Below are 13159 nucleotides of genomic sequence, written 5' to 3' on the forward strand. Positions count from 1 at the left end.
GTCAGGGTGGTTAAACCCTGAAATAAATTGCCTAGGGAGGTTGTGGAATTGCCATCACTGGAGATTTTTAAGAGCAGGTTGGACAAACACCTGTCAGGGATGGTCTAGATAATACTTAGTCCTGCCTTGAGTGCAAGGGACTGGACTCGATACCTCTCGAGGTCCCATTCCAGCCCTACGATTCTAGGATTGCTGCCTAATGTACTGGGGATCTGAAGCAACAGGGCTCCAGGGAAGGCATGTCCTGCCCCATGTGCACCGCAGCAGTGAAGAGGTTAAGAGTGGCTGTTCTCCGGTGCAGTCTGTTTTCTGTCACACAGGTTCTGTCAGTCTGGGACACAGAAGGATTCCCAGCGCTGCTCTAAAGAGACAACTCGATCAGTCATCGCTGTGATTTCAGCACTAATGACTGAGGAAGCAGCAGTTTCCAGTCCATTAATGATTCTCTGTGAGCCCTGAACACAGCCAGCCTTGGCTCTTCTGGAAATGCCACTGCCTGATTAGAGTGATGGACGGGCACTGCCGTCATCAGATAACTCATCTCACAGCATCCTCTGCCACAGTCTGATTAGCAATAATAATAGCAGCCACTGACACAGCCGTCTGCATCAGGGCATCTCACAGAGCTTTACAAAGCAGGTGGGGAAACTGAGGCACAGAGGCTCAGTGACGTGCTCAAGGCCACTTGGTGAGTCAGTGTCAGAGTCAGACCCCAGACATCCTGTCTGCCATATTGCGGCTCTAATCACCAGGCTGGAGGCTGTCTGGGACAAAACTCCATTTTCAGCGTAATCACGCTAGGATATCTTGGAGCTCAGAGGCTGCTGTCACTTTCAGACATGCAGGATACAAAACAGCTAGACATATAGGGGCAGAATCCTCTCCCAGCTGCAGAGTAATACGTCAGAGGTGTCAAATTGACAGCCCGCCATCTGGATCTGGCCCACAGACCATCCTGCAGAATCTCAGCTTCCCTTAAAAAGAAAACATACGTTGCTAGCCCTGGCTGCCACAGAGAAAACTTGCCAAACATGAACCAAGTGTAAGCAAATGCAGCGATTGCGCCTGAGTCTGCAGCCAGCCTGAAACAATGGCTCCGAGGGATGAACTCCCCCATCCCCTATGAATCTGCTTGTAGCACATCAGTGTCACGTTAACTAGCCCATGGCTGATTGTTCTTCGCAGACAGGACAGGAAAAGGAGGTGGAAACTCTGCAGGGCAGAAAATGCAGAAGAAAGAACAGAGGAGAGTCACAGAAAAAGGAGAGAGATGGAGAAAGGAGGCTGGGGAAGGAAGAGGAACAAAGGGCAAGAGACTTTCTCACTGAATGACTTGGCAACCTGGTCCTGAACAAAGAGTTTAGTTACTGAATAACAGGGCCGTATCCTCCCTTTGAGCTCGCCTTACGCCTCCTATGGAGCCTCCCCTGTCTACTGAAGGGAGAATGAAGATCTCAATTTATATCCCAGCCCATGGGCCATGATTAACCATGGAATGCAGAGTTTGACAGCCCTGCTTTCCATGGAGGGGAATGGCTGTGGCTGGACGCAGCCGAGCTGCCCGGCTGCTGTAATCATTTGGGGTTTCTGCACCATGTTGTCAAGACAGGCTCTTTGCCCTACACAGGACCCACAGCTGTAGGCTGACAGGTGGGATGCTCTGGCTGAACTGCAAGTGCCTCCAGCAGCCAGTATCGACCCATTGATAACTCTCTAGGTGCCGTTCATCCCTTAGGGACTAAGATCCAACTGAAACGAAGACACTAAAGAGTCCAGCACATCAGATTTTTTCTCTCTCCCCATCTCCCTAGGGCTGGGTGCATGCACCCATCCCAGCAACAGTGTTAGGCCTGGTGAGGCCTGGTGAGACACACCCTCTAGCGTCCACACCCAGTACTGCTGCACGGTTAGCTCCATACAGCGAAGTGGAGAAGACTGCAGTCATTTCCTAGCACCTTTTATCAAGGATCTCAAAGCGACTTGCCAAACTTCATCTTGGTTCTGTGGGGGAAGTATAATTAGCCCCCATTTTACAGTGGGGTGGTGGGACCACAGGGATGTTGGAGGCGACGCTGCAAAGTGGGAAGTCGTTATCATTTCTATTGCTGTGGTGGCGCCAGGAATATCAATCAAGAATCTGGCGCACAGATAAGACAGGCCCAGTCTCAGTGAGCTCACAGTTCAGACTATGAGAGACTCAACAGGTGGAGGAGAGAGAATAGTAAAGCAAACAGGTTATACAAGCAGTGGTATTGCTACCTGCCTAGGTCAGCGAGTTTGTGCCCTTTATGATGGTTAAAGGGCAGAATGTGTCTATGTTTTTACCATAGGGATATCAAGTCTTGTCTTCTGTTTTCTGCTGGAGATCTCCTTGGAGGACCCAGAGATGTGGCTTGGGAGCTTTCTTAACTTTAATTGAAGGGGTTCCCATGTTGACACTTTACCAGAGAGAGCTCTTCTGCCAACTTTATGTTAGGCTTTACGTTAACAAGAGTTTTAAATGGTGAGAATAAAATTTCTTCCCCTCTCAGTTAATCAGGTTTCACCTTCTTGGTCCTTCTGATGCCAGTATCTCACCAGTTCTCTAGTTCTCCATAGAATCTTCCAGGAGAAATGGGGAAGACAAGACCTGAAACGGTGGTTGCTCCAGGTCACACAGTGACTCAGAGGCAGAGCCAGAAATAGAACTCCTGACTCCCAGACTTTTAGAGAGAGAAAGCGGGTGAGGTAATATTTTTTACTGGATCAGCCTCCCAGGCTTTTGGCTTGTCCACTAGATGGCATGGCCTCCCAGCAGGGTAAAAGGATTATTGCCAGATCAGAAGGAACCAGAGAAGGGAAACTGAACAGGAAGGACAGAGTTAATGAGACACTTTGATTGTTGAAATATAGACTAGATCCTCATAGAATCATAGAATCTCAGGGTTGGAAGGGCCCTCAGGAGGTATCTAGTCCAACCCCCAGCTCAAAAGCAGGACCAACCCCAACTAAATCATCCCAGCCCGGGCTTTGCCAAGCCTGACCTTAAAAACCTCTAGGCAAGCAAACCTCCCAAACTTAGCCCACTTCAGGTCTGTGAATATGTATAGAAAGGAAAGAACTATTAATGAAGGAATACTAGACATGGCTGCAGGGGGCTGAGACATATATCATGCGATCCACTCTGCTCTGTGTGGTCTAAAGATCCTATGGAACAATTGTTAAATGTCAGGATCTGGCAGAAAATTCACTTCCATTTGCTACTGTGCAGCATGCCATGTGCTGGCTGCTGCTTTCCTCCCCAGAAGTGGCAGCATTTCAGTGGGGCTGTATGTATGTAGCACATGTCATGTCTTTAGGAGCCACTATGTCACGAAATGTCAAATATTTTATTCTGTGTCATTGCCCAGGAAACAAGGGATGTCAGACATTCCGCCTGGGGACAGCCAGGTCGGGAGAAAAGGGAGATGAAAGCCAATAACGCAGAGGCCTTTTTGGAACACAAGTGGCTCTGCTAATCAGCGAAAATGGAAAGAACCATCCTGACAAATGAGACAAAGTGTAAGTAGATTGAATGAAACCTTCCCTAAAATACGATGTCCTTGATTGGGATTAAGCCAATCTACATTGTACAAGATGAGTCAAAACCAGTGTAATTGGATGATCATGAGACCCAAGACTATGCCTAGGACTAGGGGTCAAATTCATTCAGTCGGTGCCTGTCCTTCTCCTGTATGCTTCTGTGCTGGGGCAGATGACCCTCCACCATGCCTTGTGCCCCCGGGGCTTCAATCCCCCAGTCAGGCAGCCACTTGCAGAGATTGCCAAGGGAGGCAGCCACACGAGCCCCAGATGCCTGTTCTCTGGCTGCCAACCTGCCTGGGTTGCAGGAGTTCCTCGAGGGGAATGTGAAGGGGCCCAACTGGCACCATCCATGTGACTCCCACAGGGGAGATGTGAACCAGCAGTCAGACAGACCCCAGAAGAAAGGGATGTGAAGGCTTGAGGCTCACTAACTGCCAGAGAGGGCATCACTTTTGCATCTGAGACCTATTGTCTGAGAGACCCCTTACTTTTAAGCTGATGGAAGCCTGGACATTACCGAATTGGACAGACGACACTCCATTCTGCTTCAGCATTTGACCTAAACTAGGTAGCCCCAGTTCCCTTCCTGCTGTGAACAGCCACCAGCTCATCACCGTGCACCAACTTCTTGAACCTTCTGTGAAGCATCCAGTGCTGGCCATTGTCGGAGACAGGATACTGGAATAGCTGGACCACAGGTCTGATCCAGTCTGGCAATGCCTACACAGTGTGTGCTATGCAATGGGGAAAAAGCCCGAGTGACTTTAGGCTGCATAGGAAGAGGCATCACGTTGCAAAGCAAGGCAGAAATAGGTGAGACTGCAGCTGAAATAGAGCATTCCCTTCTGGGTAACTCAGTACCAGGATAACACTGACAACTGGAGAAGGCTCGGAGAAGAGCAAAAAAAAAAAAGGTCATCGGAATGAGCTATAAGGAAATTCTTAAGCACTAAATGTGTCCAGCATGGCTAAACGATGAGTTGGACGGGGCATCACTACAGCTACCAATATAGGCAGAGCTCTGCTTATAAACTTTACAAAACTTTAATTGTTCAGGCTGAAATTTCCTATGCCGGGTGATCATAGAATCATAGAAGATTAGGGTTGGAAGAGACCTCAGGAGGTCATCTGGTCCAATCCCCTGCTCAAAGCAGGACCAATCCCCAACTAAATCATCCCAGCCAGGGCTTTATCAAGCCTGACCTTAAAAAACTCTAAGGAAGGAGACTCCACCACCTCCCTAGGTAACCCATTCCAGTGCTTCACCACCCTCCTAGTGAAATAGTGTTTCCTAATATCTAACCTAGACCTCCCCCACTGCAACTTGAGACCATTACTCCTTGTTCTGCCACCACTGAGAACAGCTGAGCTCCATCCTCTTTGGAACCCCATTCAGGTAGTTGAAGGCTGCTATCAAATCCCCCCTCACTCTTCTCTTCTGCAGACTAAATAATCCCAATTCCCTCAGCCTCTCCTCATAAGTCATGTGCCCCAGCCCCCTGATCATTTTCGTTGCCCTCTGCTGGACTTTCTCCAATTTGTCCACATCCTTCTTGTAGTGTGGGGCCCAAAACTGGATGCAATACTCCAGGTGTGGCCTCACCAGTGCCGAATAGAGGGGAATGATCACGTCCCTTGATCTGATGGCAATGCTCCTACTAATGCAGCCCAATATGCCGTTAGCCTTCTTGGCAACAAGGGCACACTGCTGACTCATATCCAGCTTCTCGTCCACTTTTCTGCAGAACTGCCACTTAGCCAGTTGGTCCCCAGCCTGTAGCAGTGCATGGGATTCTTCCGTCCTAAGTGCAGGACTCTGCACTTGTCCTTGTTGAACCTCATAAGATTTCTTTTGGCCCAATCCTCCAATTTGTTTAAGTCACTCTGGACCCTATTCCTACCCTCCAACATATCTACCTCTCCCCCCAGTTTAGTATCATCCGTGAACTTGCTGAGGGTGCAATCCATCCCATCATCCAGATCATTAATGAAGATGTTGAACAAAACTGGCCCCAGGACCAACCCCTGGGGCACTCCGCTTGATACCAGCTGCCAACTAGACAGCCTCAATCTGAAATTTTTGAAACATTTAAACAAAACTGTTCAGCCATTTCAGAGAACAAAGATTAAAGAAGAATACATTGTTTTGTCCGTGTTAAAAAAAATCATCTTACAGCTGTTTTTGTTGAGAAGCTCCAGCACCTTCATATTTTGTAGCAAGGACTTTGAAATTTGGCAAAGAGGGCACCCTGGTGTCAAGGTGTGTCTTTTGCTGTTCCTATAAAACAAACCAACAAAAAATGTCCAAATTTGGCCAAGTTATAAGCCTCTAAAAAAATCTCAGTTCACACAGGCTCAGTAAAGATGTGTTAGAATCTAGCAACCCCACAAAGTTGTGAGACCTCCTCCTGGCCCTGGCCAAAATCACCATCTATAATACCAGGAGGAGGATGCTGGATGGCGGGGTGCTCTGCAACTGTGGAGCCTATTTCCGGTCCTCCCTGGTCTCACGCCTCTGGACAGAGTTCCTCTGGCTCCCTAAACAACTTTGAGGAGCAGTGGGCGCTGTCTGGGGTTCTCTGCTTGGTGTCTCCCTCTGGATCCCTAGTTTTGAACCTGTGACCTTCACTCCTGACCCTGTTTTTCATTAGTTGTCCCCGGTCTTCATTTGGTTCCCGGGTCCAGTGGTCCCTCCTGCTAGGCTGGGGGAAGAAAAAACCAAACAAACCTAAATTCTCTGAATATTTTGTCTGTACTGGGTGTGCTCCAGCCTAGGGCTGCAGGAATTCAGGACCTTCCCTGCAACTGCTCCTTCCAGCAACTGCAGGCCATTGTAGAGCTAGGAACCAAAACTTAGAGCAGGGAGACTGTCTATCCTATGCTCTCTGTGCCCCTCCTATTGGTGTCCAGGCAGCCAGAAGAAAGAGCAGCAGCCTCGGGACAAGAACCAAACTGGGAGAGGGCAAGAGAGGGAACAGATTGGGACAATAAGCCTTGCGGGGGTGAGAAGAGACTGGCGCTGGTGTGGAGCAGGGACTGAGACTAACTGGGAAAGGAAACTAGGACTGGGAGCCAGGAATGGGTGAAGGCTGAGATTGGATGGACAGAGGACAAGAGGGGCTGGGTGAGGAAGGGGTCTGGAATGAGAAAGCAGGAACCAAGAACAAGGTGTGGAAACAGGACCAGGAACCAGGCCAGGTGGCAGGAACTTGCTCTCTGGGGTCTGGTCAGCACAGCAGGCCTAGCAACTAGGTGCTCAGACAAAGGGTGTGGTAGGAACAGGAAGCTTTATGCTGAGCTGGCCAATCAAGAGTCTGTTGCTAGTCCAATAATCCCACTTCAGTTTGCTGGTCTGGCCTTGCTGTATGGTGGCATAGCAGTTAAGGTTCTTATGCAGCAACCTCCAGGCCTGGGTTTGAGACCTACAGCAACTGACATAGGACAGGTGCAAAAGAGGTCAGGCGAGGGGGAAGGAACAGAATGTCAGGGTTGGAAGGGACCTCAGGAGGTCATCTAGTCCAACCCCCTGCTCAAAGGGGGACCAATCCCCACACAGAGTTTTGCCCCAGATCCCTAAATGGCCCCCCTTAAGGATTGAGCTCACAACCTTGTGTTTAGCAGGCCAATGCTCAAACCACTGAGCTATCCCTCCCCCCCAAAAAGTCTGTCCCCCCTGGAGAAACTTCCTTGTAGAACCCATGAATCTGAACATTCCTCTGCTGTTAGCAAATACCTGGAAAACTCACAGGCAAGGCATGTGTCTCGCCGCCTCTAATCAGTGGCTCCTCCACAGAGGGGATGACAACTCACACTACAGCTGTCACTTATTCCCTTGCTTCAAATGGTAGAGGTCTGTGCTGTGGATCTAAAGGCTCCAACCCTGCTGATGATCCATGGGGGTCTCAGTTTGGTTTTTGTGCTGGTATTTGAGGCAACACAGGGATTTAGCCACTAAAAACTGGGTTAAAAGGCTGTTTAGGTTACAAACTCAAGCATTCAGAAACTAGGAGATGCCAGAATTAAGGTTGCCAGTGCAACTTCATTCAGCTCCCTTGTGTATATGCATTAGGGGTGTCTTTAATCACCTGACCACCCACTACTTTTTCCAGAGGACCCCGCCTCATACTCTGCACAGGATGGATTGTGTTCCAGCAATGAATCAAGGCTGTGTAATGAAGAGGCTGTTATCTCTAGGATCCCTGCCTTGTTTGTTGCAGGAGGTGGAAATTGTGTACCTATATATGAGCCTGGGAGGTGGTGGGAAATAAGCTCACTGAGGGGAAGGGGCCAATGGACCCCAGACAAGTAATTGCAGGGGACAACAAATGAAAACACAGGGATGGCAGTGAGGGTCATAGGGTAAAAATAAGGCAACTGGAAGAGGACATTGAGGTGGGAAGTGTGTAGTAAATGAGGCAGCGGGTTGCAAGAAGAGAAAGGATGGTCTCATGCCATCCTAGAGAACTGGCTTCTATCCCTGCCTCTGCCACAGCATTCCTATGTGATGCTGGGCAAATCATATAAACCAGACTTTTCACATATGGTCCCTAATTATATACCTAATTTCTAGGCACCCAACTTGAGACCCTGGGGTCTGATTAGCAGAAGTGTTGAGCATTCACACTACAACTGGAGTCTCTGGGACCTGTCCTCTGAGCATATAAAGTGCTATAAAAAGCTAAATATTCTGAAAACTCCGGCATCTAAAATTGGGCACCCTAAATCAGTGGATACTTGTGACCTCTATCATTCTCTGCCTCCGTTCTCCATGTGTAAAATGGGGATAATCCCACCCCTCACCTCACAGGGCATTGTACAAACGAATGAATTAATGTTTGTAAAGCCCTCAGATATTATAGTGTCAAGCACCACAGAAATGCCCAGGAGGAAATTAATAATTCTGTGTTCGGAGCAGGGTGTGAATTGTCTGCAGCAAATAAGGCCAATGGAAACATATTGAACAAAACAAAATATGATCTAGCTGCTCATTCAGTGAGCACCGTCTGTCCTGTGCACTGAATAAAGCGAGGGTCTATGAAAGAACAAGTATTTGATCATATAATTAAAGATTGTATCTGAATGCATATGCAGGGTGCATGGGGTGGGGGAGGCAAATGAAGGTTGCACGGGCAACCTTAGCTCTGGCACTTCCTAATTTTTGACTTTACACACACGAACTAATGACAGGTTATAATTAGACAGTACATTATTGGGGATGGGATTTAGCAAACAGCAGAATGGGGAAGACATAACTTAATGAGTAATGACAACAAAGAGTGAGGGAGGCAACCCTGTCATATAATCCCATTCATACATTTATCAAGCTCCCTCTTAAAATTAGTTAGGTTGCTAGCCCCCATTACTTTTATTGGGAGGCTGTATCTGAACTTCCCTCCTCTGCTGGCTAGAAACCTTCTTCTCATTTCCAACCTGAATGTATTCATAGGCAGAGGAGGTTGCAATAATTTGCCAGGTGTAAATATTCAGGAAGGAGTAGAGTTCTTTAGTGTGATGCAATCAAGAAACATAAACCTTAGGCTGAACTATCAGGAAACTTTCCTATCATTGGCTGTGGAATAATTGCTTCGTAGTGATGTGGTGGAAATCCAATTGCCTGCCAGTTCTAAAACAAGCGTGGATAAAACACTAAAAGTATTGGGACCGATGCTGCATTTGCAGGGTGACGGACTAGATGATTTAACAGACCTTTCCCAGTCCTAACTTCCATGATTATTTGCAATTTGTCTGGATCGAATCTACCTCTCCATTCCTGACCCAGTTTATCTGTCACTTTTAAGACTGCGGTGCTGCCAAAAATACTGACACTTTTGTGACAGGCCTGAGAGCCTGAGAATGCCACTCTTTCACACAAAAAGGCCCTGTAAGCAGGGCCGGCTCTGGCTTTTTTGCCGCCCCAGGCAAAAAAGCCTCCCCCCGCCCCCGGCGGGGAGCGTGGCAGGGGAGGGCACCGAGCTTGGCCGCGGGCCCGCTCTCCCCAACCAGCTGGAGCACCGGGGCGGCGAGCCCACCGCGGCTCCGCTCTCCCCGGCGGCCGGAGCGCCGGGAGGAGGGCAGAGAGCCCGGCCAGGGCTCCGCTCTCCCCGGTGGCCAGAGTGCTGGGAGGACGGCGGAGAGCCCGGCCGGGGCTCCGCTCTCCCCGGCAGCCAGAGCACCGGGGGAAGGGCATTGAGCCCGCCGCAGCTCCGCTCTCCCTGGTGGCCGGAGCGCCGGGAGGAGGGCGGAGAGCCCGGCCGGAGCACCAGGGGAAGGGCGTTGAGCCCGCCGCAGCTCTGCTCTCCCTGGTGGCCGGAGCGCCGGGAGGAGGGCGGCAAGCCCGGCCGGGGCCCCACTCTCCCCAACCGGCCGGAGCGCCAGGGGAGGGCGGCGAGTCCACTGCAGCTCCACTCTCCCCGACCGGCCGGAGCGCTGCAGGGAGGGCGGCGAGCCCAGTCGCGGCCCCACTCTCGGGCCGGAGCACCGCGCCGCCCCCCTCCAGGTGCCGCCCCAAACACATGCTTGGTGGGCTGGTGCCTGGAGCCTGCCCTGCCTGTAAGAGAGGCAAAATGGGAAGTTAGGCCCTGGGGTCAGTTGTGTGGGGTTTTTGTTTGCAACTGACTAGAGCTTTTTTTTAAAAAAAAAAATACTATCTTTTCACACATTCTAGTGTATTTCAGTGGCTGGACTGATCTGATACCACATGGGAATCCTGGCCAACATCTACAAGGGTGGGGAAAGTACACACTTGAACCCTTACTTACTGAGGTGCCAGCTAGAAAGGTGTTCTCATATAAAAGGTTCTCATCAACAGAAGTTCAAAACAAATTCTTCCCTCTGCCAAGCCCCAGTTACAAAGAGGGTGGCTGTAATTAGCTCGTCGATATAAATTAGGTGTGGCCTGTTAGCACAACTGCAATTCTAAACTTTGCCCAGCCAAGGTGCTGTGTTGGCAACTTTCCTAGACCCTGCAGGACAGAGGTGGGGGAACCAGAACCACACCTACCTGCCGCCAGCCACATCATCGCTAGTACCGAAGGCGTGGCCCTAGTGCTACGAGCCCCAACATGCAGCACTCCTTTTTGAGCAGTGTGGTTTGGCTCATGGAGTTTTAGCATTTGCCATATACCACGTCTACCTCCATGATACCTGAGAGTCACATAGAATTACATGCAGTTATCATCTTAACACTAATAATAGTTAATGCCTAAAGATCCCAGTCAGTGACCAATGTTCCATTGAGCTAGTCATTGTACAGATACTAATTCCCTGCCCCAATGAGCTTACAATCTAGGTTGCAATAGAACATAGCAGGTAGACAAAGAAAACAAAGTGGCGGGGAGAGTTTGATGGGCAAAGTAATCGTACCACAATCTTACCTCAGCACAGCTAAACAGTCATGGTGATTCAACACCTCTAGCTGTTGTCAGCTGGGTACATTGTGGGCATCATGGCAGAAGTGAATTTACTAGATGACCTTTGGTTCTATCTTCCCCAGATCGGAGGAGAGGGTGCACAGCGCAGATAGGAATTTATTATTGTGGGGAAAGCCCTGCCTTACATTTTGTTCTGAAAGGGGTGAGATTTGCAGTCATGCTGACTTCTTGTAATAGAGAAGTTGGGCCATTTGCTGAGAAAGTCCCATCACCTGTTCTCGCAAAGGTCACCCTTGGCATTAACAGCTCCGGGTGTTACAAGCTTGCCAAGGACCAGACTGTGCAGACTACGTGTTCCAGGGCAGATCACTTTGCAGTAGGACTTTAGCCTCTGTGGGTCGCACTTGTGTATCCAAGTTAGGTGGGACTTCGTAACAGACCCCTATGAGTCAGGCAAATTGCAACATTGCACACTCGGACCTATAATCTCTTTGCAGAGCTTTGTCTACACTAGCACTTTTGTTGTAAGACTTTTGTTGGTCAGGGGTATGAAAAAAACACTGCATGAGGCTGAAGCCTCTTTATTGGTGGTTCATGAGTGGCTGGGAGATCATTCATGTAACTCAGTTGAGTGTGGCCCTGCCTGTGGATAGTAAGTGCAGTGCCTATCAGAGGTTGTAGCTTGACATCAGCATCACAGTGTGAGGGACAGCCCAGGCTGATGGGTTTGGAGGACACAGCAGTCCCACAGTCCAGGTTTCACCCCGGGGACCCCTGTCACAGTGGGGTTCAGGGAAGAGGCACATAGTGGTAAGCCTTCCAATTTAAGGTGACCAGATGTCCGATTTTCAACCGGAACACCCGGTCGAAAAGGAACCCTGGCAGTTCCAGGCAGCACCACTGAACAGGCAGTTAAACGTCTGGTCAGCGGTGGTGAGGAGCTAAGGCAGACTAGTCCAGCTCCTAGGTAGGGGGTCACGGGGCTCCGCGTGCTGCCCCTGCCCCAAACACTGGCTCCACACTCCCATTGGCTGTGGCCGCCCCGCCTAGGAGCTGGACCTGCTGATCACTTCCGGGGTGCAGTGCGGAGCCAGGACAGGCGGGGAGCCTGCCTTAGCCCTGCTGTGCTGTTGACTGGGAGCCGCCAGAGGTAAGCCCGTGCTCCAACCCCAAGCCCCCTCCTGCACCCCAAACCACTCATCCCCAGCCCCACCCCAGAGCCCACATCCCTAGCCGTAGTCCTCACCCCCTCCTGCACCCCAACCCCCTGCCCCAGCCCAGAGCCCCCTCCCACACCCCAAACCCCGCATTTCTGGCCCCACCCAGAGCCCACACCCTCAGTTAGAGCCCTCACCCGCTCCTGCATCCCTGCCCCAGCCCACTGAAAGTGAGTGAGGGTGGGGGAGAAGTGAGCGGAGGGCATGGCCTCGGGGAAAGGGCGGACCTAAGGTGTTTGGCTTTGTGCAATTAGAAAGTTGGCGATCCTATTCCATTTACGTGTGTGATGGAGGGACACATATTGGGCAGACCTACCTTCGTGTGAGATTGGGCACCCTCCATCAAGAGTGGGTCATATTAGGGGAGAGGATACATAGAAGATGGGAGCCCCCTTCTGGGTGAGGGTGGTACATCTAATAAAAAAAAACTTCCAGTAAGTAGAGAAGAGCAACAAACTAGATACCAGGAGATCCGTGTTCTACTCCCGACTTGACCATTGACCTTGGACAAGTCCCCTCTCCTCCCACCCAGTCTTATTTATTGTCAGATCCCTAGGTCTCTTATCATGTTTGTACAGCACCTGGCATAGTGGGGGCCTGATTCCAGCTAAGGCCTCTAGATGGTGTTACCATAATGTAAATAATAATAGTAAACAGAAATGTGCAAATGTCATTGTATTGCTCTGCCCCCACCCTTCGAATGGCATTTGTCTTTCCCGAGAAGCTCAGTGAGGGCATGGACTAGGTGTGTCTTCTTCAGACATGTACAGAGCCCAGCACTGTGGGCCCAGCACCTGAGAGAGGCCTCTGAGTGCTCAGGTAATGCAACTATGTAATAAATGTGTCGGGGTGGGGCACCCACCTGTGTAGGTGGGAAGGCATCTTGGGGGCTGCCGCATACATGAGGTGATAGGTGTGGGGCCTCTGTATGGGGGAGGAAGGTCACACCCATTGAGGCTGCAAGTTCCCCACCATGTAGACTATGGGGCAGCTGCGGGTGTATATGGG

The sequence above is a fragment of the Malaclemys terrapin genome, chromosome 2 (genome assembly GCF_027887155.1).
Source record: "Malaclemys terrapin pileata isolate rMalTer1 chromosome 2, rMalTer1.hap1, whole genome shotgun sequence".
Taxonomy (NCBI): domain Eukaryota; kingdom Metazoa; phylum Chordata; order Testudines; family Emydidae; genus Malaclemys; species Malaclemys terrapin.